Below are 27,999 nucleotides of genomic sequence, written 5' to 3' on the forward strand. Positions count from 1 at the left end.
ACCTCCCTTCCACATGCTCAGGTAGAAATGAAATTACCATATAGGCCAGTTAGGAAGCCACAGAGATGTTCTGGGAAGGAGTGACTGTGTAGGTGTGTGCGTGTGTGTGTGGGGGGTAAAGTGGGGTCAGCAAGACTGAAAGAGTGTTCCATGGCAGGGTGCAACATGGCCAAGGGCCTGAGGGAAAAGAGAGTACAGCTTGTCGTTAAACACGAAAAGACCTTCAGAATGGTGAGGAGTCAGAGCGCACAGGATGAAGTGGAGAGAGATGAGAGTGGATGGAGAATTAGGCTGGCAACATTATGAAAGGCCTTGCAGTTTTCAGTGAATATATACTACCTGTGAACGCATATTGTGGGAGGACTCTTAAACTCAACAATAATAATATAAAAAAATTACTGAAAGACATTGTACGATCCAAAAGATATTTTCCAAATAATTTAACTTTAAAATACAGTTATTTCGGGTGCAGGGGTGGTTCAGTGGTAGAATGCTCGCCTTCCACACAGGAGACCTGGGTTCAATTTCCAGACCATGAACACCCCCCCTGCCCCCAAATACAGTTATTTAATATTAGATTCATACTTGGCCATTTTGCTATTTATGGAGATTAAAAAACTGAATAATAATGTGGTTTTTTTACATGTGGATAAATGTGGTTTGGTTTTGAATTAAAGATGGTGAATAAATCGATTATTCTCTGAATAACTATGGAGTACTTATTAAAATACAACGAACATGTTTAAAAAGTTACTGAAAAAAATTTTTCAGATTTGGGCAGATCTAAAAGCTAAATGTTTCCTTTCAGTATTCTTAATATAAAATTTGTTTCAAACATGTGCTAGAAGTCTTAAAATGAAAATAGTTCTGTTTTGGGATTCTTAAGTTATAAAAGTTCTTTACAAATTAAAACACTTAAAGAACCACAAACCACAGAATAGCTAATTACTGAGGTTTGTCCGCATTCAAACTTGGCGTCTATGAAGACTAAAATAAATCTACACAAATATGCCTTATAAGTAATGTAAGCCAATGGCTCCTTACATTATATTTTCTTTGATTTCCGGTCAATTTTTATAACGACAGCAAGATAAAATCATGGTAAGAACATAAAGATGTTTAATTTTCCTAAATGCTGTATAAAATTAATGACTGGGTTTTTTAGTAAGGCATCTTTGCACCAGTTACTACAATTGTTTAGAATGTGAGCTGTGTGACTTTTGATGGCTGCACACACAATGACAATAGCAAATGACCTTGAACAGCAGTGTATAAAAATACATTTATCACTGAAATGGCATGCTGGCTGCCAGTCAATATATGCCTCTCATTTGTTAGGAGGTTCTCCTGCTGTGATTCCCTCATTACAATTTGCTTTTACTTCCTGGGCAAATGACAACTAGAAAATGAGGCAGCATCTTTCCTGACCAAACTTAATCCAGAAAAAATGAGATGACAGCTGCAGCCACTCAAGTGTTACAGGACATTTTATATGTGTTTGTCAAAGGCAGTATCATATATTCTAAATATTACATCACTAACATGACAGCCAACAAGTTATCTCACTTAGTCTATTTCATTTGTGGTAAGAGATGTCTCAAAAACATAGAATACTTTTTGCTTATAAAATAACTTCTTGTATCCAATTCCATCTATATTTCTAACTCAATTTGAGGTACAGAGCGCAGATTTATACTCAATTTAGAAACACACCGTAGAAAATATTCTCAGATACTTTTTAAAAAACTACTCTGTTAAAATCTGCCTATGGGAATAACAAACTCCTGTCCTACATTTTTATAACAACCAGCTGCAATTTGTAGATTATATTTTTATAGGATGTAAAAAAAAAAGTACAGTCACTTAGATAATTTACTTGTACTAGAGGCATGCTCATATCTATAAAGAAACTTATAGTATAGTTTCACATACAGTTGTGTTTAATTTATTTTTCACATAAGGATTTTCTGACCCAGTGATTTCTCGCCTTGGTTTGAGACACCTCAGGGCAAAGTGCATTATTATGAGAGATGTGAAATTATCACAAAATGCTGAAAACAAAAATAATTTTCCATTTAAATTAAAAAATATAGAGATACTAGAAAGCACCCTAGGAGGTGAAAGACAAAAGGAATAAAAACCTCAAAGAGCAATAAGGCACAGAAATAAGCTCCCAAAATAATGACTGTCACAATCATTGTTTTCTTTTTGTTTTTTCTTTATATGATGTGGCTGAACAATTTCTGTTACAGTTTATATAGGTCCAGTTTTCTAGTCAGAGTTCATATTTGTGATTCTGGAAGTTTCATATTCATTATGAGTATGGAAATGGAACAAACATATAAGCTAGACGGATGAACATAAACATGATGCTAAGTGAAATAAGCCAGACACACAAAAAACTAATACTGTATGATTCCATTCATGTGAAATTCTAAATGAGGCAAAACTATCATGACAGGAAACACTCATCAGATTGTGTACTTACAATGGGTACATTTATTATATATAAATTACATCTCTTTAAAACCATTAAAAGTATGTAGGTATGAGAAAAGATATCTTAGGAAAGAGTGAGTTATGCAGTAATTGATGCTTTTGTTGCCACTGCCTGGAAGCAGTGGATGTGCAAGGCTAATTACTTAGAGCACGAAGCTAGAGCTGTTCCCCTGAATGTGCTTTCTAGCATCTCGTCAGGTCTTGGTGGAGAGTGCGCCCACAAATTCCCTTAGGGGACCTTAACCACAACCTACCATTTCTTAGTAAGGAAACCCTTCCTGTAAATCAGCTGGAAATGTTCTTTTCCTGCGTTCTTGCTCATCACTCTCTGAGAGATTTGCGTATGCCACAAGCAACATTTCTTCCTTTATTAATATAAGCTCTACATTTTTGCTCAATTTATAACATTGATTAATGATTCAGGATTGCTCGTCTAAACCCCTATTAACTTCCTGGTTTTTAACCCCTAAGCTTAAATTTATTACTCTTATTTTCCACTAATATTTATGTTCAATTCAAAAGGTAAAGAATATAAAAAATATTTTAAAAATTCCAGAAACTACAAATATTAACTTCCATATATCAAAGATTTATACCAGATCTATATTTAATAAATAGCACAGTGCTAGAACGGACAATCTACCTTCTATAGGAAGAAAACTTTAGACCATTTTCTAGACTAAAGCTGTGAGGAAATAATAAACTCACACACTCCATGTGTGTGCACCCTGCGTAGTGCTGAAAGGGCTTTCCTCTTCACTGCATCCTTGTGAGCGGCAAGGCATGGGTGATACAGTTGTCTGTGCTGCTTCACCTTACCAATTTCAACAGTCTAATCTTCTTCCCGAAAGGAAGATTACAAAATCACAAAAAAACTAAACAATTATGGCCCATTGGAAAAAACAAATCTGCCTGCAGAATACAGTGCATACAATTAAAACGAAAAGAACACCCAACAAAAGAGCACAGAACACAAAAATAATACTCAATGAAGGGAAAAAAATCAATATTTTTGTTTCACCTCTAATTCACACCTTCTTTATTAAGAAAAACAGGAAATTAAATAATACAAGGCCAATGAAATCAGATATGAGACAGAGCTAGAGCACTACTCATTAAGCCTTCTCTCCTCCTTGGCTACCAAACAAGTTCTGGTGTATGCTAGGCTTTTAAAAATATGAATGTAATTCTACTTAATTAAATATAAATACTAATAAATCTATTTAAAATTATTTCATAAGCTAAAGGATTATACTTTTAGGATTTTGGTTCATGTACATTCTCCCTAAATGGTTTCATGCCATTTCTTCCAATAAATGACTGTATAAATATTTTGTAACTCCCAGTTACTCATGCCAAGACTTTTCCCTGAGACTGGGAACTGGTCTGCTGGCCAGCTGCAGCACAATTCCAGGTCCAGAGTAAGGGCACCTGCCGCAGGGGCCACAGGGCAGAGAGCTCTTCTGCTCAGGGTTTAGTCTTGACAAGTTGTGGAACGGTTCAGACCCTTGGAAGGGATTCCAGCAGTTCTATTTCTATCCTAGCTAGGTAGTTATCTGCAGATTTCTACTTTCCTTGCCATCTTTCCTTCTGTCCCTCTGGTACTGTTGAATGTATTACAGAAGATGACAGCGCAGTGTTTGCTTCGGCAACACATATACTAAAGCTGGAACACACAGAGAAGATAAGCGTGGCCCCTGTGCAAGGATGACATGCAAACTTGTGAAGCGTTCTATATTAAAAAAAAAAAATGACAGTGCAAGAGCATTAAATTCTTTTCATCAGTCATAGTTATTTTTCCTTGATTTTTTTTTCTGCCAAAATGTATCCCTTTCTCTTGGATGTCAACACAAAGCAAACGTCATTGTTAAGGGTTTTGCTTTTGTTTTTCCTGGCCTACATTTTTGGACACCTTTTCTTTTTCTGCCCCCCCCCCCCCCTTTTTGTTCTAGATAACTTTGAGGTACTTGGATGTCTCAGACTAAAATAGAAGTTGATCTCAGGGAGAAAGGTGAGGAAATTTTTTTGTTTTCTGTTATTTTAGTCACTTCAGAGTAAGCGATTTAACAGAGTTCTGTGGATTACTCTTTATGCCTAACAAATTTAATATATAATCTATTATCACTAATCCATATATGTTATTTCCTAATATTCATTTCTACTAGTTCCTGAATTATTTATTTCTATTATCTCAACCTATCCAATGAATTCATCACCAGGTTTCTTCTAATACATGCAATACCAATAAGCCATTTATATGCTGTAGAATATGAAAGAGACAACTATTTTTTAAGATGTACAATGTCTCACAACAAACTAAACAATTTTACTGCCAAGATTTTATTTCACTGACATTCTCTGTAAACTTTTTCAAACTGTATTTCCTAACATAAGATTCTATAAACATTATTTTAACTCTGAATTCTTCATGCAAAGGCTATCCCCAGAAACTGGAAATCATGAGATAAATTGTTATACCTTCTATATGACAAATCACCCATACTGGTAATAGGTTGGCAAATTGTTGGTAAAAGCTTATTTTCCTTATGTACGAGTGCTGTAATGAACTCCTAGAAAGGTTTTGGAGCAAATCTTTAATATTTCTAAATTTTTAAAAAGTACGTTCTCATTTTATAAATAGAATATGCTCATTTATTTCTTTTTGTTAAATAACCATTAAAATCACATTCAAGAAGTGGCTTTCTGGGGTGAGCGTGGGCTCTGTGACCTTCTACCATGGTGCATTGTAGCCAGGGCCAAAAAGCGCACAAGGTGATGTTGCAGCTCATCAACTTCATCTTGATGATTTGCAAATAGGTCCTGGATTCAGGTGTGGCTCTGTGAGCAAGTAGATGCAGACAGACGGCTGGGTGACTAGTTTTGATGAGTGTGTGAACTTCGTTTTACGTGATGCAAAAGAGACATTCAAAAACAAAGTCAAGAAAACAGATGGGTCGGATCATACTAAAAGGAGATAAAATTACTCTGCTACAAAGTGTTTCCAACTAGAAATAATAAAAAAAAGTGAGTTGTTAAGGCAATACATTTTTTTATGTGGTCTTTGTTAGGAGTATAGTTCTAACATTTGCTCATATGGTTTTGATTACCCTTGTGTTATTACCAGATTACAAAAAAGCTATAGGATTGTTTTTATTAAACAAAAAATAACATTCAAATCCACAAAAATATTATCCTTTGGGTAAGAAAGAGACTATGTGCACAATTTTGTTAACTTTAACTTTTTAATGACTTCCTTTTGCATAATAGTATTTTACAAAGATTTTTAGTTTATTGTATTATTTGATAACTAATTCATCGAACTAGAACTCCAGCCTCAACTCATCATTCCGTAACAGAATTTCTATGTGAGAAACATTATAAAGCAAATTGCAAAGTAAACAAGTATGGAAACAAAATGATTATTTTAAACTCATTAAGTCTGCAGGTTTTACGTCTGCTGACAGAGTTCAACTCTTTTCCTATACTAAAATTATAGACCATTTTTTCCCCTAAAAGTATGCTTCCACTTTCACATTTTAAGAGAATTTATTCCGACCAGATTTTATTAAATAAGTTAGAACCTGTAAAAACATTCTCGGTTTGCGTACAATTGCTGTGTCAAATATATGTGTGGAGAAATGGTGCACTTGACCTTTGCCTTCATGATGTTCATGGAAGAGTCACAGGGACCAGCACAGCTCCCTAGAGACCCTGCAGTTTAAGCCTCATCCCTCACAGGCCCATGTGGGGAGGGAGGCACATAAAATCCCCAGGACACATATATTTTCACTGCCTACACACTGGGCTTTTTGATATCAAACTTTCCTTTTAAGAAATGCCCTGTTACCTCTCTGCACTTTCCCGCCCAGATTTCAGAAAACTCAGGATATTCAAATATACACCTGATTTGTTTCAATTCCTTTGTTTTCCACAGAATGTAAGGAGAGCAATTTAATGATAAGGATGACTTTGTCCCTGCTCTCCATGCTTCTTGTAAATAAAATCAGGGAACACATGATTGAACAAAAGAAAAAATTAACTGAAAATGAGGAAATGGGAGTATCGTCCAACTCTAAAGAGTTCACATCCTCTTGTGAGCAGCTATCCGCTCACCTATTTATAAGCTAAGTAATTTATTCAACTTTCTTCTGAAAAAGCTGGAACCTAGACATCAGTCCAAATGCCAAAAAATATCCCAAGATGAATTAAGTAAGAAATCATTTTTTACAAGGATTCAGATGATCTTTAAAGTCTTGGTTTTGTTTGTTTTCAAGACGGTCTAAATCAGCAACTTTTCTCTAGTCCCCATTTGACTGCCAAGGTCTGTGTTATTTTTCCACATGGAAATGAAACAGCCTTTGGACAATTTGGGACAATTCATTTAACTTTGCTAGGACACAACCCACAGTTACTTATAATAAAAATACATTGTCAGTTTAACTTCCAATTTCAGTCATTAATACCTCACCCCCATCTGACCCATGGGGAAATTCAAGAATGGATGTTGTCTTTCCAGCACACCCTTCAGCTGGGCCTCAGATGTTTACGAGTGTGATAAACATTTATTCCTTTCTATATCTGCCACTACTATGAGGTTATTGATCAAATCATACTTGAAAACATTCTGCTAGAGACTATAGAGAAAGATATATATTGTTTCTGAAAAGTAATTGCTTTCTTTTCTCTGAACAATTCATTGTTTATCTAGGTTTGTTTTAAATCTAATTTTTAAAAAGATCTCATGCAAATCAGTTTCCTATAAAACATTCAAGATTTAAATTCTATAAATTCTACAACTTTCATTAACCTTCTACTCATGTGACACTTTTTTTGGCTAAGACATGATTCTTTCTGAATTAAGTATGGGGAAAAAGTTTCTTTTTATTTCTAGGCCATTTGCAGACAATTTTTATAGAACAGCAAATGTTCTTTTCTACCTCTCAAATGAAATATTAGAAAAGCTTTTAAAAATGTATAATTATTGGAGTAAGTTTAAATGTATAAAAGACAGCTGTAATTTAAAAAGAAGAAATAAGTAGAATATGGCAAAGAATCCAGAGACACTGGGTTGATTATATTTTACATCTGTAAATGGTGCAACTTTCTATTTTAAAGCTTATTAAGCAGCTATATGTATAATCTTCAATATCACTGTTTTACTTTATGCAGAATCCAAATGCCTTTTCCACTTGCATTCAGTACCACGGTATTTATTTAAGATCGTTTGAGTATGGAATATCCTGCTGCTTGCTGAAGTCCCTGATTCTAAGCCCCATCCCCTACTGGCTAAAAAAGCAGAAAGAAGAAATGAGGCCGTTTCCCTTGCCCCTTTCATAATAGTTTTGACCATTTCTAATCCCTTGGGGGTTCTTCTCTCTATTGGATAAAGTTGAAGGGAAACAAAGTTTGTATCTAAGATTCATCTAATTGTATATGATTTTTTTAACTTACTAAGTAGCCTAATTTTGTTTGTATCTAGCTTATATTTTCTTAGTTGCAATTATTTGTCAACATTGATGTAAAATTTACATTTCTAAATTAAGAAATGTAATCTCTCTGGAAAATCTGGCCATAATAATATATATATATATTTTTTTAACATGGGCAGGCACCGGGAATCGAACCTGGGTCCTCTGGCATGGCAGGCAAGCATTCTTGCCTGCTAAGCCACCGTGGCCCACCCCATAATAATATTTTAAATTGCTGAAAATTTAATTTCTAAGTGTTTTCAGTAATTTTTGAACTATTGAAAAAGTCTCTTTCCAGAACCCAAGAGGAGATAGTATTACTTTTCTTTAATATGCACCAAAGATTATGGTTTACATATGAGAATTCCTTTTATTTAGGTTAACCTATAAACAAAAAGGGGACCAATCACTCCTCAAGGAGAGAGCTAATACTTGACATCCAACTCCTTAAGACCAGAAACAGACTCTTGACAGATGTGTAGTCCCCAAAACATGTAATACATGGATGAATGAATGACGGTGGAAGGGTCACATTCAACTTATTAAATACTTCTTGACTCACTTTACAAAATGGGTCATGCCGATCCTCCAATTCTTAGAGTACTTCTCTCAAAAGATTGCTCTGTTCTTAAATCTGAAATCACTAATCTACAAAAGCAGCAAGTGGACTAGCTACCAAATGTGCATTAATTCTAACTGCCTGCCCTGTGGATGGATGCAAGTCTTTCTAGGTATGGTATATTGGACAATATTTACTTTCACCTGAGATTCAGGTTGATCTCCATGATTATGCTTTGGGAAAGGAATCCACAGAGGTATACACATCACCAAACTCAGGGGCTGAAGATGTGATTGAACCCAGAGATTTAGATAGGAAGTGGGGATGGGGGAATGCCAGAAATTGGGAGCATCCAGATGGGTTCTAGCAGTTCTCATGAACTGTTAAGTAAAATAACTTTGTAACACTTTCTGGAATAAAAGATTAAATTTTAGGAGTTTGGGGGAGAATTACTGGGAGGTGAGATGGGATGAAAGAAGAACAGATCCATGAGTTCAGGAAGGTTAAGGCATGGTCAGAAATAGATAATTATGGACATGACTTGGGAGAAAACTGTGATTTCAAATAATTCCTGTGGCATCTTTTGTAAACAGAGAGAATAAGTTATGTTTGGAATATACTTTTAAGACACACCTTTCTTGATATTTGATTTTGTTCCAATAGGATTTAGTCCTATCAGACAGATTTCTTGTTTCCCAAAGAAGTACATGCTATGTACTCTATAATCATTTATACCATACTTCAAAGAAACAGAAAATTTTATACTCTTAAACTTGTTTTTGTCAGGAAATAACCATCTTGAAGAGAAACATTCTCAATTCAAATAAAATGTTTGTTTCTGTGGAAACTGGCAGGATTTTTCCAAAAACAGCTTCCTTAAGGTCTTCCTGTCTTCATTTGCCCCATAACTATAGGCAAATACTAGGCATACCTGTCATTGCTTTCATAATTTAATATCTTTTACCTTTATGTCAGGCTTATAACAATACAGAAATCTGGATTTCAAATGGGAGTTGTTTTTGTCTTTCAGATTCCAGCTTAAATTATTTCACCTCAACAAGTATTTGACGAACAGCTAAAGAGTCTAACATTGTCTGAGAGGAAATGCTAGAGCTAGAGTGGTATGGAGGTATCTGCTACACAGCTAGTGGCTTACAGTGTAGTAGAAAGGAACTAGGTAAAACACTGCTTTTAGGTCCAGAAAACACTGTACTCAAACAAATCAAATGATAATCTATATATATATTAGTCAATAAGAAATTAATTTAGTGCCCTCTATGCTAACAGGACCCAAGGAGGCACACTTGACCCCTGTGAATAGATTTCATCCCCTTATTTAAAAAAGAATCCAAGGAAATCATAATCACCTTAAAATTCTGCTTTGGTTTCCCTCAACTTGTCCCTGCTTTTTACTTCCCTATCTAGAAAGTGAAATACAAAAAAGTGCAGTGTGTTCTACTCAATCATTAAAAAAGAAAACAACTAAGTTTATAAAAGGGTCACTTAGGAAAATTCCACAAAATTATATGAAAATTCCTTAGTGATTTTTTTAAAATAAAGATTCCACTGGCTCTTCCCAATACCAAATTCTTCCCCTTACGTTGTATTTTTTTTCCCCTGACAATCACATTACAGTTGATAATGTTAAGTTTCTAGGAGGTAGCTAATAATTTATTAATTTATTTAAATATTACAAGAAGCATTGGTGTCTCAGATGAATTAAATTCTCAAAATATTACGATTTAAATTGTAAAACAGATGTAAGATACGCTGCCTAGCAAGTGGTCAGTTAGGGAAAACTCCTCTTACGATCCTAAAGCTGAGAACTTGATGGATGCTAAAATGAAGAGACTATGCTGTTACAGGATTTGAAAGATTTACCATGTGCTAAAGCAGCCTGCAACTGGATTAAAAAAAAATCATGCTCATTGTGTAGTATGGCTCATGGATGGATAGCCTACCAACATCGATGCTGAAACCTTTCTACTTCTTATTTTAAAAACCACAGGGTCTATTAAATAATGCTCTTGCGAATGTAAGCACACTAAACCAGTGCCATGAGAGTTTAAGATCAAATTATTCAGGAAAAACTTTAGGAGTAAAAATTCAAAAGAGAAAAATTCCCAGGATACAACCTAATGCATTATTATTCTTAAGAAGATGAGAAATTGCATTTAACAGTCAAAAATTAACAGAGTAACTGAGAAGAACTCAGAAATCCTGTAAGTATAGAGAAACACACGAGTTTCCAAGGATTTCCCACTTACTTCAACAGAGCATATAAAATACATGCAGAGTGCAGTAAAAATACCCTTTTAAATAGTAACAGGTCAGTAGTAATAACTGTTCCACTTTAATCAACAAAAATGTAAAATAAATGACACTAGCAAGGAACAATCTGTCTCCCAAAGCAAGTGCCATACAACTGACTGACAACAATTTATCTGCCTGGTCCCTGCCAAACACATATCCAGTAATCTGAAGATTATCCTAGGAGACAACTGACCACTTTACAGGAAAATACTATTCCTGTGAAAGGGTTTCCCATAAATTAGGGTGGAGAGGAAAACACGCATCCCCCCCACACCACCTTCTTTCCAAGACAGCAGCTCCTTTGACAACCTGAACAAAAGTGCTAGGCTAACACACTTAAAATGGGGCATTTAGAGAGGTAGAAGCTGAAAAGGCCTATTCAGGGAGACAGAGGTAAATTAGATATGTTTCTGTATTTCTTTTGATACAAACTCAATTTTTTAAGAGCTTTTACCCTAGACACGACGTCACACTTTTTACGATAATAAAAATTTAAAATAACGGTACTAGATGATGTGGCTTCAGAGAGTGGTCAGCAAGTTTACGATTTTTCCAGGCAGCCTCGTCTCATTATAGCAAATGGCATCATTCCAAAAGCAGAGAAAACAAAACAAAACAAAACAAAGAAAAAAATTAAATTGATTATTATGTCAAGCTTGGCATTCATATACCAAATTGTTCCTTGATAAGTATTAGGTAGAAACTTATAAAAAATTGTTTACTTTTCGGAATTCCAAATTCATGCTACCAGATAGAATTTCAAAAACATATTTTTATATATCTATAAAATATTTTATTATATATTATGTAAAAATGATCGGCATATTTCCAAAATAACTGAAGAGGTTTTTCTATTTTCTCTCTTAGGAAGTAAATTTATTATTCTAAATGTCTCCTCTCCCCTGCCTGACAAATCAGTCTGTTTCATTCAGTATACTTGTCATATTTTTACAAAAAAGATATGTTATCAATGACCAGCAATACTCCCACATACAGATCTGAGTTTGGGAGGCATGTACTTCCAGGAAACATTAGTGTCCCGGGTCTAATGCAGGCGGAGTCAGCAGGAAGGACAGCTGGAGCATAGTATCATATCACCAGTTTATGGCTTAATCACTTTCTTCATTTGAGCCCCAACTGAAGGCTGAAATCAATCCAGAGTTAGAGCACATTTCTAAAAGAAAATTTTACACAAATGCAGGTCACAGGTTCTCTTGACTATACTATTGCTGAACTTGTAGTTCAATGCGATACTTGGGAATTGGTCAATTGAGATTAAGAAGTCACAGGGCAGGATTTGGGGAAGATAATACAGCAAGGAAAAGTGTTTTTCCATGCCTTCATTTGACTATGTTTGCATTCTATTACACTGTTTTTCAAAATAACTACTACCTACTACTTGGAATAGTCCTCCATTACCATCATATACTCCACATGGCCCTATCCTTTAATTCATAATTCTAATTAAGACCTAAGATCTTCTCAGTGTTAACTACTAGTATGCTCAATATTATTAGAAATGTATTATTTTCTACTTCTGGGCAAAATTTTAAAATTAGCCTAAGGGAACCCGCTCCTTTGGGAATAATCTCTGTGTGCAAAGGCCCCCCGCAATCCCATATTTGGTTTACTATTGGTTCTTTCTCTTTGAGATTCCTTAGTATGTTAAGAAACAGTCCACCTAGATGACTTATGTTTTATTAAATATCCTATAATTTTTTCTCATAGAAAGACTTTCATCCCAAAATGCTGAGTTGCCATGTACTGTTGCTAGTTCCACAAAGGAGGTTGGGCACCCCATCCTTCCAGCTCCACAGCATTCACATTGATGCGCTTTGCTACAGACACACGTCTAGCTTGGAATGGATACTTAGGGTGAAGGAGTGATTACAGACCAGCTGCCTTAATTAAGATAGGTAAGGGGAAAAGGAAGTTGTTATTTGATTAACTCAATTATTCTTTCTCATTATGAGTGTTTGATAAAATTAAAAAGAATGGGCTTGAGGTTACTTACACTGAGCAGGCCACAAATTTTCAATGTTAATTGATTAATTTGAAGAAAACAATGGAGAATATTAAAAATCAGGAAAAATATTTATAATATAAAAATATATTTGAAAGGCATGGATAGTCTGAATATTTTATTAGATTAGACATGAACTCATAAAGAGAAATTGAACTGAATGATACAGATCTTCTCTACATTAATATTTTGTTCTATTTAGAAATTTCTGGGATCAACATTTTAAAGTGGTATAGCATTCACATTTAAAATAATGTCTTGGGGGCAGGCCACGGTGGTTCAGCAGGCAGAGTTCTAGCCTGCCAAGCCAGAGACCCGGGTTCGCTTTCCAGTGCCTGCCCATGTAAAAATATATATATATATAATAAAAAATAATAATATCTTGGCCTTTGCCAATAAGCTGCATTTTAAATAAAGATATAAGATACTAAGAGTTTGACAAAGACAGACTTTTTATTTTCCCATCTTACATGGGCCACAAACCTGTTTTGTTTGGTTCATATTGTTGTAGGCAGCCCCTGTTTGTTAAAGCCACATCCTGTTGTAGCAGGCAGGCCTGTTTAGTTGGGCCACTCCCTGTTGAAAAATCTCCTGGTCCCGAGGATGGAGGATGGATAAGAGAATAGGCAGGAGAAGAGAAGTCCCCGTGAAGCTCCTTCCCCCACAACCGCTCATCTGCTTCTGTAAATCCAGCTTCACACTCTTTCCGATTTAAACCAGCCAATCGTTTACCTTGTCTTTAACATGTCATCCTGTCTATAAAAACTGATGTTAACCTTTTGTTTGGGGCTCAGACTTTCAGAGGCTACTCGCTGAGCCCTATGGCCATGGATAAATAAAACCTACTTCCTGAAACTTTAGAGCCTTGGCCCTGGTTTGTTTTGTGCAACATTTAGATATCCAAAATTTTTAGAATTGTGGTTTTTTTTTCACTGTGGCAGGCACTCTTCAGTTTACCATGGTCTCATGAAAATGAACTCAAATCTCACTTGAGAAGTTTCTCTCCTATATGATAATAAAATGAAGGAGGCCTAGGAGAGCAAGTGACAGGTGGTGCTAATTTCTTGTGTTGTGTACAATGCTGAAAAAAGTACATGTCCTGATTTTAATCTCATGAGAGCAAAGGTGACCAGCTAGATGTTTGGATGGGCACTAAACTGAGAGGATCAGTCTGGTGTCAAACAATACAGTTTGGTAAACCAGTGTGGAAATAAGTGATCACTGGGTTTAGGAATAAGTGAGAACAGTAGTTAATCTAAGAGAAAAAATGAGTTGGGACATGTGGCATGGGAAGAAGAGAGAGCCTGAAAGAGGGAATAGTATGTGCAAAGGTACTGGGGTGACAGAAAGCTGCCATGAAAGTGGCTAACAACACACAAAAAGTCACTCATTATGGCCTGGCCACAGAGACAACATAGCAGACTGGTAAAGAAATGAGATGAGCAATACAGGAGTTTAAGGTGGAATAACTACCACATAAATTTTACCTCACAAGTACTATTAGTAATGATATTACTATTTACATTAATCCAGAATTTCTTCCATGTCTCCCTTTTGTTTCATGGTTTTAATTCCAAATTCTATACTTTCAAGTATTGGCAAGCTGGTTTACAGTTTTCTGTTTGGCATGGTCTAGTATTATATTTTAAAAATTATTACGAAATGAAAATAAAAGAAACAGTAATTCACTAGCCTATGGTTTAAGAAATGTTTAGTTTCCACTTAAAGAAGAGATAGTAATTTTACATTTTCCTGTATGCTCATTCAGAGGACACTTAATATAAAGATTTGCCTTTTGTAAATATTTTAATTTATAATTCAAAGGGTGTTTTAAGATGAGCCTCCTGGTGTCAAGAAGCTTAAAGTAGTCAATGGGCTATGCAAATGATTTACCTCCTTAAGGAAACAGAATCCAAGGCAAACATCAGACTCTATGTTCTTAAGGGGACAGCATAAAGAATGGGTGAAGAAAGAAGCAAAAGCAAAGCAAACAAAGCAAAACAAAACAAAACTGATATGCAAACTAAGTCATGAGAGTGACGAAGGCTGGAGGTACAGAGTCTTCAATGTTTCAATAATATTTCAGACCTTTTCAAAGTAGGGAAGTACCTACCAGAATAAAGGCAAACTTGGGTACTATAAATCTTTTGAGAAAAAAAAAACAAACCTCTTTCTATAAGACAAATACAATTGAGATGGCCAAGTATTTTAAATCGATAAACAGACTCGAAAAGTTTCAGTGCTTTAGGCTGATAGACATTCTTCCTAAAAGACCAGTATTTCACTTTGCCAGGAAAGTCATTCTTTAATTTCATAAGTAGATTAATAGTTTTGACATGTATCAAATACCTAACTACTTGACAGAAACCTCTGAAAAACTGAGCATGAAGTAGACAAAATAGTAGAAATTCTATTAAGGAGAATTTAAAATCTTCATTTAAGTAACAGACTTTTTCAGTTCCTATTTGAACATCAAAAGAAAAAAGACCATAAAAAGGGATTACTCGGAAAATATTCTTTTAAACCACAAAGTCATTCATTTCTCAGTAATTCTGCAAGAAGAGCTCAAAAAAAAAAAAAAGAAAAAAGATTAACTTTCAAGGATTTCCTTTGTAGGACCCTGCTATCCAATATGGGAGTCAATAGCCATGCATAGCTAGCTATTTACATTTACATTAATTAAAATGAAATAAATAAAAATTCAGTCACTCTCTCATGAGTCAGATATGGCTAGTGACAATCATATTGGGTAGTGCAAATACAGAACATTTTTATCATCGCAGAAAATTCTACTAAATGACATTATTTTAGAATTCAGTGCTTGAATTAATGCCAAAACATTTAAAAGTTAGCCAGGGTATTGCTAGTATTTCCTGAAAGTATATTATCTAAAGGCAATCTCTTTTTTCTTTAACAGGTCCAAATTACTGATGATAATTCAAGTTTTCTTTTTAAAATACCAAATTAGAGACAATTTAAGAAAATAAAAATTATTCTCCCTGAAATGTTATCATTTCACAAATGGAATGGACCAAAAAACAGATATCCCCTGCCCCAGTAGTGTTTTTTTTAACCATGATAGTTGCAAGTAATATGCTAAATGGGATTTCCCAAACGAAAAATTCCATGAATATTCCCTATCAAACTTCCAACTATTTAATGTTATTTGCATGTACACACACATTTGCTTTTTCTGAATTTAAAAGAATCCTCACCTTTAACCATTCCTTTGAATAGGATTCTAACAACTGCCCCAAAATTATGACAATAAAAAATAAATTTGCCTTCTATGAGGCCTTTCTTCTAGGGAAAACAACCTTTAAAAAAAAGTAAATCTTTTTTTTTTTTAAAAGATGTACTTGAAGGTTTGACTGATATTTAAAAAATAACATGAAAGCCTATGGGTTCAAACTTTGGTTTATAATCTCAGGACTGAACCAATAATTCTATAAAATTCACTATTTGGATGGGTGAGAAGGTGGGCAAGGAAATGTCAATTTTCCCTCAACCCCAGTGGCATAAGCATACAACAATGATATCAATGAGTGGTAACTTGGCATGTTTATCATAAGATAATCACACCCCTAGAGGTTTCAGAGCACTCAGCTGAACCTCATGCCTCACAACACACTTGGGGTGTCATTATCTCATGATAACCATACTCCCTGTCAAGCCTTATTGCTTAATTAGGGGTTACAAAGGTGATAAGACTAAAAGAAATCAGATGAACAGTACCTAAGATGAATGATACCTTAATCAACTTAAACGAGCTGGCTGAAGGAAACATGAAAAAATGCATGCAGGGAGTTACATATTATTTTCGGAGAAATTTGTAAATAATAAATGAAGAGAAACCTAGTCTACATTCACAGATTATTTGAATTGCATTTTCCAGGAGACATGTTTATGATCAATAATTTAAATTGTATTTTCATACACAGTACATAAAATGTTCAAGGAATTAATAATATGAAATTCAACTCTGACCTAAAGTACCCAGTTTATGCATGACAGCAATTCATCCTAATCCAAACATAGGATTTGAGTATTAAGTTCACAACAGAGCTGATAATAACACCCATGCTTATGCAAGATTTTAACAAACTAACCTGAAACCAAAGATGGAAAATAAATGAGATATATTCCTTCTTATTTTTTTCATTAGACCTTAAAACCATTAAACATGGGGGAAAAAAAAATCCCAGTACTGAATGCTGTAAAAAGCCATTTCTGAATATTTAACTTTAGTTCTTTTGTTCTATTTTTATCAACAACTGCCATATTTGTGGACAGAATATAGTCCAGATATGGTGCACTTGGAGCTGCTTTCCAATTCACTGTGAAACATCAATTATCTTTATCAAATAACAGTATCTCATCTCAGTCCATTATCAAGATGGAGTCTTATTTTAGCTGGACTACAGCCCTACCTGTATATCAGGGCTGGCCGCAGTGGCAGAACGTGAGTGAAAGGCTGTGAAATAATCAATAATAATCATCAAATTGTGGTCGAAAGGTTGTGAGGATGGAAGTTTTTGATGAAACCTCAACCTTTTTTTTTTTTTTTTTTCTGTGCAGATGATAAGGCTTAACCTTTGCAATACCTGATAACTATGGTTTGGGTAGAGGAAGTCTTTATGTACACTTTAAAGCGGTTCTGAATGTCAAAAGACATTGAAATACTTAGGCTTAAGTGGAATACAAACCTCATGCTATCAAAAACCACCAAGTTGGAGAGCAAAACAATTGCGAACAGGTTTACTATAAACTTAATACTTAGATGCAGAGAATTCAAAACCTCACCTACTGTGGCTGTTAAATCCATATAAGTAAAGGTTAGCCCTGAAAGAACGTTTGCATAACAATGGATAAAATGTATCCTTTTATTTTTCCCAGAGGTTATTGAACTGTTGCCTGAGTTTGAGTATATGGATTTGAAAAACACCTTGCTTGGGAGCTCAGGACAGGTTTTATGGCTTCTACTCTCATCACTTACATCCTAAGATTTCGTGGGGTACAGCATCTGGAATAATGGGAGGAAATTTATTATTATTTTTTTAGGTTTATTTTTTTAATTAAAAAAAAATTTAATTTGGGGGGATGAAAAGTGGAATATTTTTCCTCTGATTTTTCATCCAGTTCTACTTACAACAAATGGACATAAACTGAAAGCAAATTTGCTGAGAAACAAGTATATTTAAATTAGAGGCAACTTTGTTGCTTGAGGTTTTCAGCTTGTATAGATCATGAAGAGGCAGTTTGCTAAGGCTAGGTAAACTAGATACCACCCTTCTACTCCCAAAAGCAATATTTCTAAAGTCTTTAATTTAAAAATACTTATTTTGTGACAAGTTGATATAAAAAATACAATCTACCTATTAAATATGATAAAACAAGAAGTGACAAAAATAAAATCTGTGAATCAACACAAAGGAACTATGATTTAAAAGTATTAATAAAAACTGTTGGTATGGCAGTTAAAAAGCAAGATCTTTTTTTCCCCAGCTTTTAGTTTTAAATGGCAAAACTCACTGATATAAACTGTTAGACTTAAAACATTTTTAAATGGTAAGCTACTCTCATTTGAACACAGGATAGAATTATAGTAGGAATCTTTAAGACAGACACTAGAAAAGGGAAGTAAAAATTTAAATACCTACTACTAAACAGAAATTAGCTTTATTATAATTCCCAAATTATAGGTTTATAATTTATAAAATAGGTTTATGAAAGAAATTGTGTCTGTCCCAACTAATGAAAACAAGGTAAACGAAATGCTTTAATAAAACCAAATTAATATTGTGTTCAGATTAATGAAAATAATCTAAGTTAAAAAAATTCAGTAAAAAAGTAATCAACAATATTAAACTATCCTACAACTCTTGCTTTGACCTTATAAAAGTGTCCAGATACTTCAGGTAAGAATAGAGTAGTTGCTCTTTATTGAACTATATTATCTTTTCTACAGTAACAGTTATACAATGGGTTAAAATATTTAAAATATCATTCAGAAGCATGTATATTTTATTCTGTCTCAATAGAATCAAACCCTGTTTCTGAGAATCTCTGAGCTCCTTCTGAAATGCTAACTACCAATCGACATTTAGGGTACAAAGGAATAAATAATGCAACTTGTGGATCAGGCAATATATGAGAAATAACAACAATTAAAATAATCCAGTATTGATAAAATGTACGAAGGCTACAACACAAAACTAAAAGATATATAGTCAAACAAGCCCATTTTCCCCTAATGAGAACTTAAATAGAAAAAAAAAACTTTCAAGGTAATTAAGAAGAGTTTTACATGATTTCATATAAGTTGAAACACTATCAGAAGTTAAAAAAGGTTATGGAGGACATTTGACAATAGCAAATTAGAAACATGCTAATCAAATATGATCAGAAATTGCAAAAACTTATTCACTATAGTAATAAATCATAGCATAATCTTTGTGACATGTTTAAAGATACAGTTTGGAAAATAAGTGTTATCACAATATGTCAAGCCTGATGCTAATGCAGAATATTCTTTTCATTAGCCCAATATTTTAAAGTTAATTTGATGTTAACAATGCAAAATTCATGGTGACAATATAGGCAAAGCTAGCACTAATTTTTTTCCTAATAGGAATATCGTTATGAAAATTAGCATTGGCTTTTGAAGACAATAACAATGTAATACTGTTGGTAGAATCTTGATTATAGAGGGAGCCATTAAAACTACGCAAGACAGAATCCTAAAATTGCTGCAACACTTTTACCCCATATACAGTAAATGTTCCCCTGAAACATTGTGATGTTCTAAGCTGAATCAGTTGGCTCCCAGAGCTGAGTAGCAATAAGATGGTATGTTTTATTATGAGTGTCAAGGAGACGGTGCGAAAAATCAAGAGCCACAGGCAGTCAGCGGCAATGGGTCAATAATGCTCCCAGAGACACTGTGTAGATAATCAACAACAAGGCCCGAGGTTCTCTCTGCACTGAACACAGCTGAAGGGCAAATCAATACAGCCAGGGGAAGGACACTGCCCTGCTACACTTCCCACAATACACTTAGGCTGCTCTAGGAAAGACACTCCCCCCATCCTGCCCCAATGAAAATAAAGCAAACTTGCTGTGCAACTAACAATCAACCAACCTTTCAATGTAATCACAAATGAACCCTTCAAATAGGTTTCAAAAAATCAAACAGAAGTCAATATTAAGTCTACCTAAAAACGAAATCAGAGTAAGGGAAAAAATCCTATATAAATATGGACCAGCACAGAATAACTTAAATACAAAAAGGGTAAGTATTATCTTATGAAATATTTAGGTTTATATTCTTAAAAATAAAGGTTAGCCAAAATTTTTGTGGTTAATTTTATGTGAGGAGGTTTTACTTCCTTAACTTTAAGGTCTAATATTGATAAAACTCAGGCAGACTATGTCTATGCTTCTCATTAGAAGAAATGTGAAGTAAAACCACACTGCATTTAGGGAGTTGTAAATTATATGTGAATTACTTTAATTGTTTCCCAAAATGGCACATAACATTTTAATGTATTCTACTGGTTCTGTGGGCAACATTTTGTCGGCAGTATTTGTATCTGACACTTTGTTATATATATGATGCTAATATTTCACATTTTTCAGTAAAAATTTATGGGTAGCAATATGTTGATTTATTATTTCTCAAGAAAAAGGTGATTCATCACATCCATCATTCTGTTAATCATTAGATGTTATTTCTAAGTTACTATGCAAAGCTATCTTTCTTGAAACTAGAAGAAAATGTGCTGGAAGAAAATAAGAATAGTGGAAAACATTTTAAGGGTGATTTCTTATTTTCAAAAATAAAGGTTCTTTTGTTTTCAAACAGAAAAAAAAAATCTTCAAGCATTAAAATATGCCCTAGCTCATGCTATAAATAGTGTGAATGTTCCTCCAAAAGAATGCTATAGGAAAAACTGCACTATGTCCCTATTGTTACACTATAAACAGAATATTAAAAAAGAAAACAATTACAATTGTGTAAAAGGTAAAATAGCAAGTGATTGAATTTAGGGAACAAAGCATTGGTTTTAATTTTAATTGCATTAAAATTAAAGGATTTTAGTTGCATTTTAAAAGAATATTTTAATTTGTTCTGCCTAGTGATAAGATTATCTTGTTTTTTTTCTTTTATATACTGATATTTATAGGTACTAAGGAAAATGGCCCTATATCTTTTAGTAAGGTGTTACCATAAGAATACCCTAAAATTATAATTATTATGGGGACACATACTTTTCAATTACAAAGAACATGAATTAAAAAACAACAGTTCCTTTGTGGGGGTTACTATGCTTTACCATTAGAAGACAGACCGGGAGTTCATTCTGTGTACGTTGTGTTTGACGGAATCACACTGATGTCTACATAGTAAACATAGACATCAGCTAGCAGAGAAACAGTATACATGTAACCCACTATATTAATGACTGGTAAGTTGGTGCAACAGAGTTCAAAGCAGGTTTACAGGTTTCCATTTTTGAAAAGTTATATTATCTAGTCACCATGACAACAAAATTGATGTACTGTAGCAAGCATAAGAAAAATAACTGCCTTTAAAACAGGAAAGTAGGCTTCTTAAAATAGTTTTAAGCTTTAACTTCATTAAAAGACTAATCTCATGGAGATAATTTAAAGTAATTAGTGAAAACCAGGAACTACTTTACTGTCAAATAAGATGTTTCAGAGTTTGATGCCACTGATGATGGTAAGTCTGAAATGAAAACCAACAATATCAGCAGTGGTTAAAAAGCTGTTTTCCTGTGGGATCCCTTGTTGTCCCTTCACATCTACCTATTACCAGAGAATCTATGTTGACCTGTTTAATTTTAGACCTTCCACCTCTTTGTCAAATCTGGTTGAGAACAGCTTGCCTAAGACCTGCTGTGGTCCTGCAACTGAGGAGTGTGTGGCATGACAGCTGGCTAATCTGCATATTTTTCTCTTATTGGCTGAGGAAACTGTCCAAGCAAACACTCAAAAGACAGACATAGATTTTAGATGTTCCCTCATTTTGAAAACAAGAAAAATGTCTACATGCTTAGACAAAACCCCACATACTATACATTAGGATGGTGTTTTCTTCCTACCTAAAGTGAGCAGAAGTAAAGGATAATTTAGAATGTTATGTCCATGGGAATGGACATAACGCTAGCAGATTAAAATCCCCTCAGTTTTAATTACGTTTACAGGCTTTCGGGTTTGGTGGGATTTTAAAAAGTCCTACAACCACATGATCAATCCAGGTGATTTAAAATCAATGCCAAAGCCAGACAAAGCCTGCTGTAAACAGCTCTCCATTTGCGTTATGGAAAAGTTCTTCCTTCATTAAGACGCCTAAACCTTATGAAAACAGCTCATGTCTATGAAGCTACCGGTGTTTCCTTGATGGAATTTCAGAAATGCAAACAACCTACATCTCTCTCATCCAGAGAAAAATAAGAGAATGCTTTTAAAAACTGTTCATCAATATATCCTGTTTGAAAAAAAAATGCCTTGCCAAGAAGTAAAAAAATGCTCCATCGTTGGCAAAAAAAGACATGTCCCTTAATCCTATAAGATCAATACTATTGAATAATTTCTTTTAAGAATATTCAGAAGCTGAGTGCTTTTGAAACCCACCCAATTTTAGAGTAATATATGTCTTTGAAAACCCTGGATAAATGACCCTTATTAAAAAGTCAGTTCAGGGCTTTTGACACAAATTTAGGGTATTGCTGTTTGTCTTAATCTGTGATTTCAAAGGTCTGTCTCAATGGTCCCTTCTGTATTCATACATTAGCAAATGCCTTAATGCCATTGGATTCTCTGAATTGATGTTAAAGTGATATTAAAATAGTTTAGAACAATAATGCTAACATATATCAGTATATAGACAACACACAACAGCATTTTTTTTTCATGGCAAATCCAAAACAAAGTCATTCACACCTGTCCTCTTTCCTAATGCTGAGATTTTGCTTTGGTAAACTGTGGGTCAGATGCTCTCCTCTGATGATCAGACATTCTGTAGCATATAAAAATAGATATCTCTTAAAGAACAAGACCCTCTTGATGACACATTCTCTTATAGTTACCTCTTTTCCACTTTTACAGCTAAACTCATTGAAAGAGAGGTCTATGCAAGTCTACAAAAACCATGACTGAGGGAAAGAGGACAGCTCAAAAATCTCCAACAGACTAATCTGAAATGGGAGTACCTGGGAATGAAATTGAACCTCCTCCACGTTTCATCACGACTTAACTAGAAAGAGTTTTCTGGTGGAGTCTAATTTGAATCCCTGTGTTTGCTTTGGAGCATCTGTAATCAACTTGTGGGTAGAGGAAACCTTGGAATGTCTCGGTGCCTCTGCAGAAAAAGGGGTGGTTGTGGGTCAGGGAAGTACCTCTTGTTGCCCCAGGGTAAAATATCCCTGGAGCTTAATTTCTTTTAGTATGTCATTAAGGATATACTAACAAACTAAATGCTTAGTGTTTTCCCCAAATATGGAAATGGTTCATATCCTGGGAATTCGCTGGATTCACAACTTAGAAAATCAAGGCATCTAAAACTATTCTTCCAGTTATGTCTGTTGAGGGAGCAAATTCATTTCCTCATAATTATTAAATAGAAATATATTATTTCAACAGTGTGTAGCACTTAACATAGCAGCAAGTATACAATAAATACTTAGTATTTGTTAAATTAATAAATTATTTGAATGGATGCTGCAGCAATAGAAAAGATCCTATAAAACTGTGAGAAACGTCCAGAGCTAGAGAAATCTTAAATTCTGTGTTGTACCTGAGCAGTTGGAGAAAAACTCCCATTTAGAGACAAAGCTACAAGGGGTTAGCAGGATATTGGTGACTTCTGTAAGCACATTTTCTGTTAGAGATTTTATCTTGATTGTGGCCTCCTCTTGATGTAATTTAAAGAACAGAAAAGGCATCAACAGTGGATTGTGGTGAGAAAGAGAGCATATGTGTGTTAGTTAGATTCAGTTGTCAACTTGGCCAGGTGAGCATACCTAGTCTTGTTGCTGAGGACATAAGCCAATGGTGAGTGAACCTCATCTGTTGCCAATTACATCTGCAGTCAGCTAGGAGGCGTGTCTGCTGCAATGAGTGACGTCTGACTTAATTGGCTGGTGCTTAAATGGGAGATTGCAATGTAGCACTGCTAGCAGCTCGGCATTCCTCATCTCAGCACTCGCAGCTCAGCCCAGGCCCTTGGAGATGCAGAAAGAAGTCACCCCGGGGAAAGTTGTTGGAACCCAGGGGCCTGGAGAGAAGACCAGCAGAGACCATCCTGTGCCTTCCACGTAAGAAAGAACCTCAGTGGAAAGTTAGCTGCCTTTCCTCTGAAGAACCAACAAAATAAATCCCCTTTTATTAAAAGCCAATCCGTCTCTGGTGTGTTGCATTCCGGCAGCTAGCAAACTAGAACAATATGTATATATTCAATAGTAGCTGCTTAAAGCTCTGGCTGGGTGGATTGGCATAATGTAATATGAAAATTCTTGAATGCAATATGAAAATCGAGGGATTCTGGCTCAGAAGGAGCTCAGAGCAGTCAGAGAAATTTCTGGTTAAACAGGAGTAACTAAAAACTCATTAACTAAAATTTTATGATTTATATAACATTTCAAAGCAAATATAGAGGTATATAAACAAATGAATGCAAATATATATAAATGCTTATATCTATGAATGAAGTAATAGGTAAACATATAATAGCTGTGTTAGGTTGGGGGAGACTGTATGGGTGATTTGCTCTTTTTTCAACCATTCTAACCCTTTCTTTAGTGTTGCTACGTTGCCTTTCCAATGGTAATATCAGAAACAAACAAAACAGAAATTTCACTTCATCCGTAGACTCCATTTCAGTTCCTATGACTAGACTAAATCCAAGTTGTTTTTCCTTATTGTTAAACTATTTGATTTTATAGACCCTGGGGAATTTAAATATTAATTTATAAAAATAAACCCATTATTTTTTCTTCACTTAGTCTGTTATTGTATTCAGTAAACTGAGAGATTCTCTATTGCAGCCTGCTTTACATAGGGCACTCGATGAAAATGTAGCTACTTGAGACCCTGCCTTAGAGATTCTGATTAAAAAGGTCTAAGTAGGAGAAATCTATTCTGAAATTTCTCACATGATTCTGATAGGATACCAAGTTTGGAAAGAACAAAACTAAATGACAATGCCCAGTGAATTTATACAAAAGGTACTCCTAGACAGATACAAGCATCTGTGCAGAACTAAACACACTGAACACACATAAAAGAGATAATGGCTTTGTATTACAATTAATGATTATTTTCTCTTGTTTTGGCTTTGCAATTTTGGGGCGGGAGGGTGCATGGGCTGGAAATCGAACCCAGGTCTCCCACATAGCAGGCGAGCATTCTACCACAGAAGCACCCATGCACACACTCTGTAGTTTTTAAAAGCTCTTTCACATGCTTTTATAAGGTACCTCATTTTCTGGGCCTCAGTTCCCTCTTTTGCAAAAATATGTTTGTTGGACTAAATTATTTCTTTCAGCCTAAAATTATAATTAATTTGCATCTGTTGTATAGTAGGTACTCAATAAACATTTGTTGAATGAATGAACGGCTATCTCACAAAACCATGCAGTGATTTGAGTTTGTATTTAACCTTATTTTGAAAAAAATGTATTATAGTTAGTAAACTTAGGCTCAGAGAAGTAATAAAATTAGTAAATGGGTCTAAGATTAAGTTTTCTGACTCTTCATTTAGTGCTTTCTTTGATTTTAGCATTCTTGTTGAAATTTGGTGATCAGAATGTGTTGTGTAAAGAATTGCCCACCTGCTTATATTTGGTATTCACAGCACTATCAATGCATGACAAACTACTATGTATGTATAATGGCATGTAAGTTGTTACCTTTTTCTTTAACCTCTGTCTATAGTAGAGGCAGGAATTCCAGAGGCTTGATATATACGTCTGCAAGTAATAAATCTGTGTGAGTTATAGCTGTGTCCTCTAGATTTATAACTATAAGTTTTAATTCATCTCTGACGATGTATTTACATAAATTACAGCAAAATAGAAACAATGTCATATGCTGGAGCCAGTGAAGTTCTCCCAGAGAAATTAAAAGCTTGTGGGAGCTGGATTTCTTACTACTCCAAAGGGCCACTCTCAGTATATATGAAAAACAAGCATTTAATTTAGTCTGTTGATTGTTATAGCTGTTTTCTTGCTCCTGTTATTCTTTTGAAAGTAATCTGTGTTTTTAAACACCTTTCTCCACATTAATGAATAGTCTAGATTAAGAAGAAATTTAGGGAGCAGAATTACTAAGATAATTAATCATTCAAAGGAATTAATACAAATTACTCAAAGTCTTCAAATGTGGCTGCGTGAGAGCTGGCTCTGCAGAAGAAGCATAGAAGACTGGGGCTGGAAAGGCTGTGTAAGGTAACCCAGGTCACACACGCTCCTCTCTCTTCTCGGCAGGAAGTGATAGTCCCAAGGCCCCCAGTAGGGAAACGGATGGGATCAGAGTCAGATTCCTGAGGTTTGTCCTGTATTCTTCTACCTGAGACACAAGATCACTGTTTCTGTATGAACAAAATGGAAAGCTGATACTTTTAAAGTAACTTTACAATAGTCTACTTAATTTTAAAATGTTTCCTATTGGAAAGAGTTTTTAGACCAATTCAAAAGTTCTCTTTCAAACTCAGATACTGAAAACTGGACTTTTAACCCCACTATCATCATTTATTGAGTACTTAAAATTATATTAAATACTTAAAACAGTCATGCAACTAAGTATCTTATATATAATATCAGCTTCCTTAATAGATTGAGGGTCTAAAATTAATCCCATTTTATAGGTAAGGAAATTGATTAACAGAAAGCTGGTAACTGTTCAAGATCTCAAAGACTGACAGCAGAAGGGGAGGTACCCAAATCCAGATCTATTCTAAAGCCCCTGCCATCAATTCAATTTGCGTGTCTATCATGTAACACTCCAGAGGAGATGATACCAATTTCCTTGGCGAGGCAAATGTTGGCTGGTTTTCCTGGACCAATCCCATGTGCTCAGGGAAGGTAATAGCCCTCTGTGCTATTTTAGAGGTGAAAATTAGTCAATTGTGATAATTCCATTCTTAAATAATCAGTGGATTAAAGAAGAAATTGTTGGAGAAATTGGTAAATACGTGGAGATGAAAATGAAAATATGACATATCAGAATTTATGGGATATGGTAAAGGCAGTGCTGAGAGGGAAATTTATCACCCTAAATGTCTGTAGTAGAAAAGAAGAATGAGCAAAATTTGATAATCTAACTGCTCACCTGGAGGAACTAGAGAAAGAACAGTGAACTAATCCCAAAGCAAACAGAAAAGAAATAACTAAGATGAAAGCAGAAATAAAGGAACTGGAGAGCCAAAAACAATAGAATCACCAAAATCAAAAGTTGGTTCTTTGAGAAAATCGATAAAATTGATGAACCCTGAGTTAGACTAATAAAGAAAAAAAAAAGAGAGCGTGCAAATAAAATTAGAAATGAGATTTGCAAATATTACTATGGATCTTGAAGAAATTTTAAAAATCATAAGAGGATATTGTGAACAACTATATGCTAACAAACTAGAGAACTTAGATGAAATGGACAAATTTCTAGAAACAGATGAACTACCAATACAGTCTTGAGAAGAAAGAGAAGATCTTAACAAATCAACTACAAGTAAAAAGATTCAATTAGTTATCAAAAATTTTCCTAAAAAGAAAAGGTCAGGGCCAAATAGCTTCACAGGGGAATTTTATCAAACATTTCAAAAAGAACTAACACCAGCTCTGTTCAAACTCTTCCAAAAAATTGAGGGAACAGGAACACTACCGAACTCATTTTATGAAGCTAACATCACTTTAATGCCAAAATCAGAAAAAGATGCTGTAAGAAAGGAAAATTACAGACCAATCTCCCTAATGAACATAGACTCAAAAATTCTCAAAAATTTTTTTAGCAAATCAAATTCAATGATATATTAAAAGAATTATACATCATGACCAAATAGGGTTTATACCAAGAATGTAAGGTTAGTTCAATATATGAATATCAGTTAATGTAATATAGCA

General features: G+C 34.6%; 1 protein-coding gene, 1 non-coding gene and 1 pseudogene across 2 annotated transcripts in view; 2 read left to right on the top strand and 1 right to left on the bottom strand.

Annotated features, from left to right (window-relative positions):
* Window positions 1-27,999, bottom strand: part of WDR7 (WD repeat domain 7) — a 494,499-nt gene that overhangs the window by 21,232 nt on the left and 445,268 nt on the right.
* Window positions 4,136-4,241, top strand: LOC143662814 (U6 spliceosomal RNA). The gene has a single exon (XR_013165589.1). It is a non-coding gene; the product is annotated as a U6 spliceosomal RNA (small nuclear RNA).
* LOC143662037 (small nuclear ribonucleoprotein E pseudogene) lies at window positions 5,236-5,508 on the top strand (annotated as a pseudogene).

This window comes from Tamandua tetradactyla, chromosome 18 (assembly GCF_023851605.1).
Source record: "Tamandua tetradactyla isolate mTamTet1 chromosome 18, mTamTet1.pri, whole genome shotgun sequence".
Classification (NCBI taxonomy): Eukaryota; Metazoa; Chordata; class Mammalia; order Pilosa; family Myrmecophagidae; genus Tamandua; species Tamandua tetradactyla.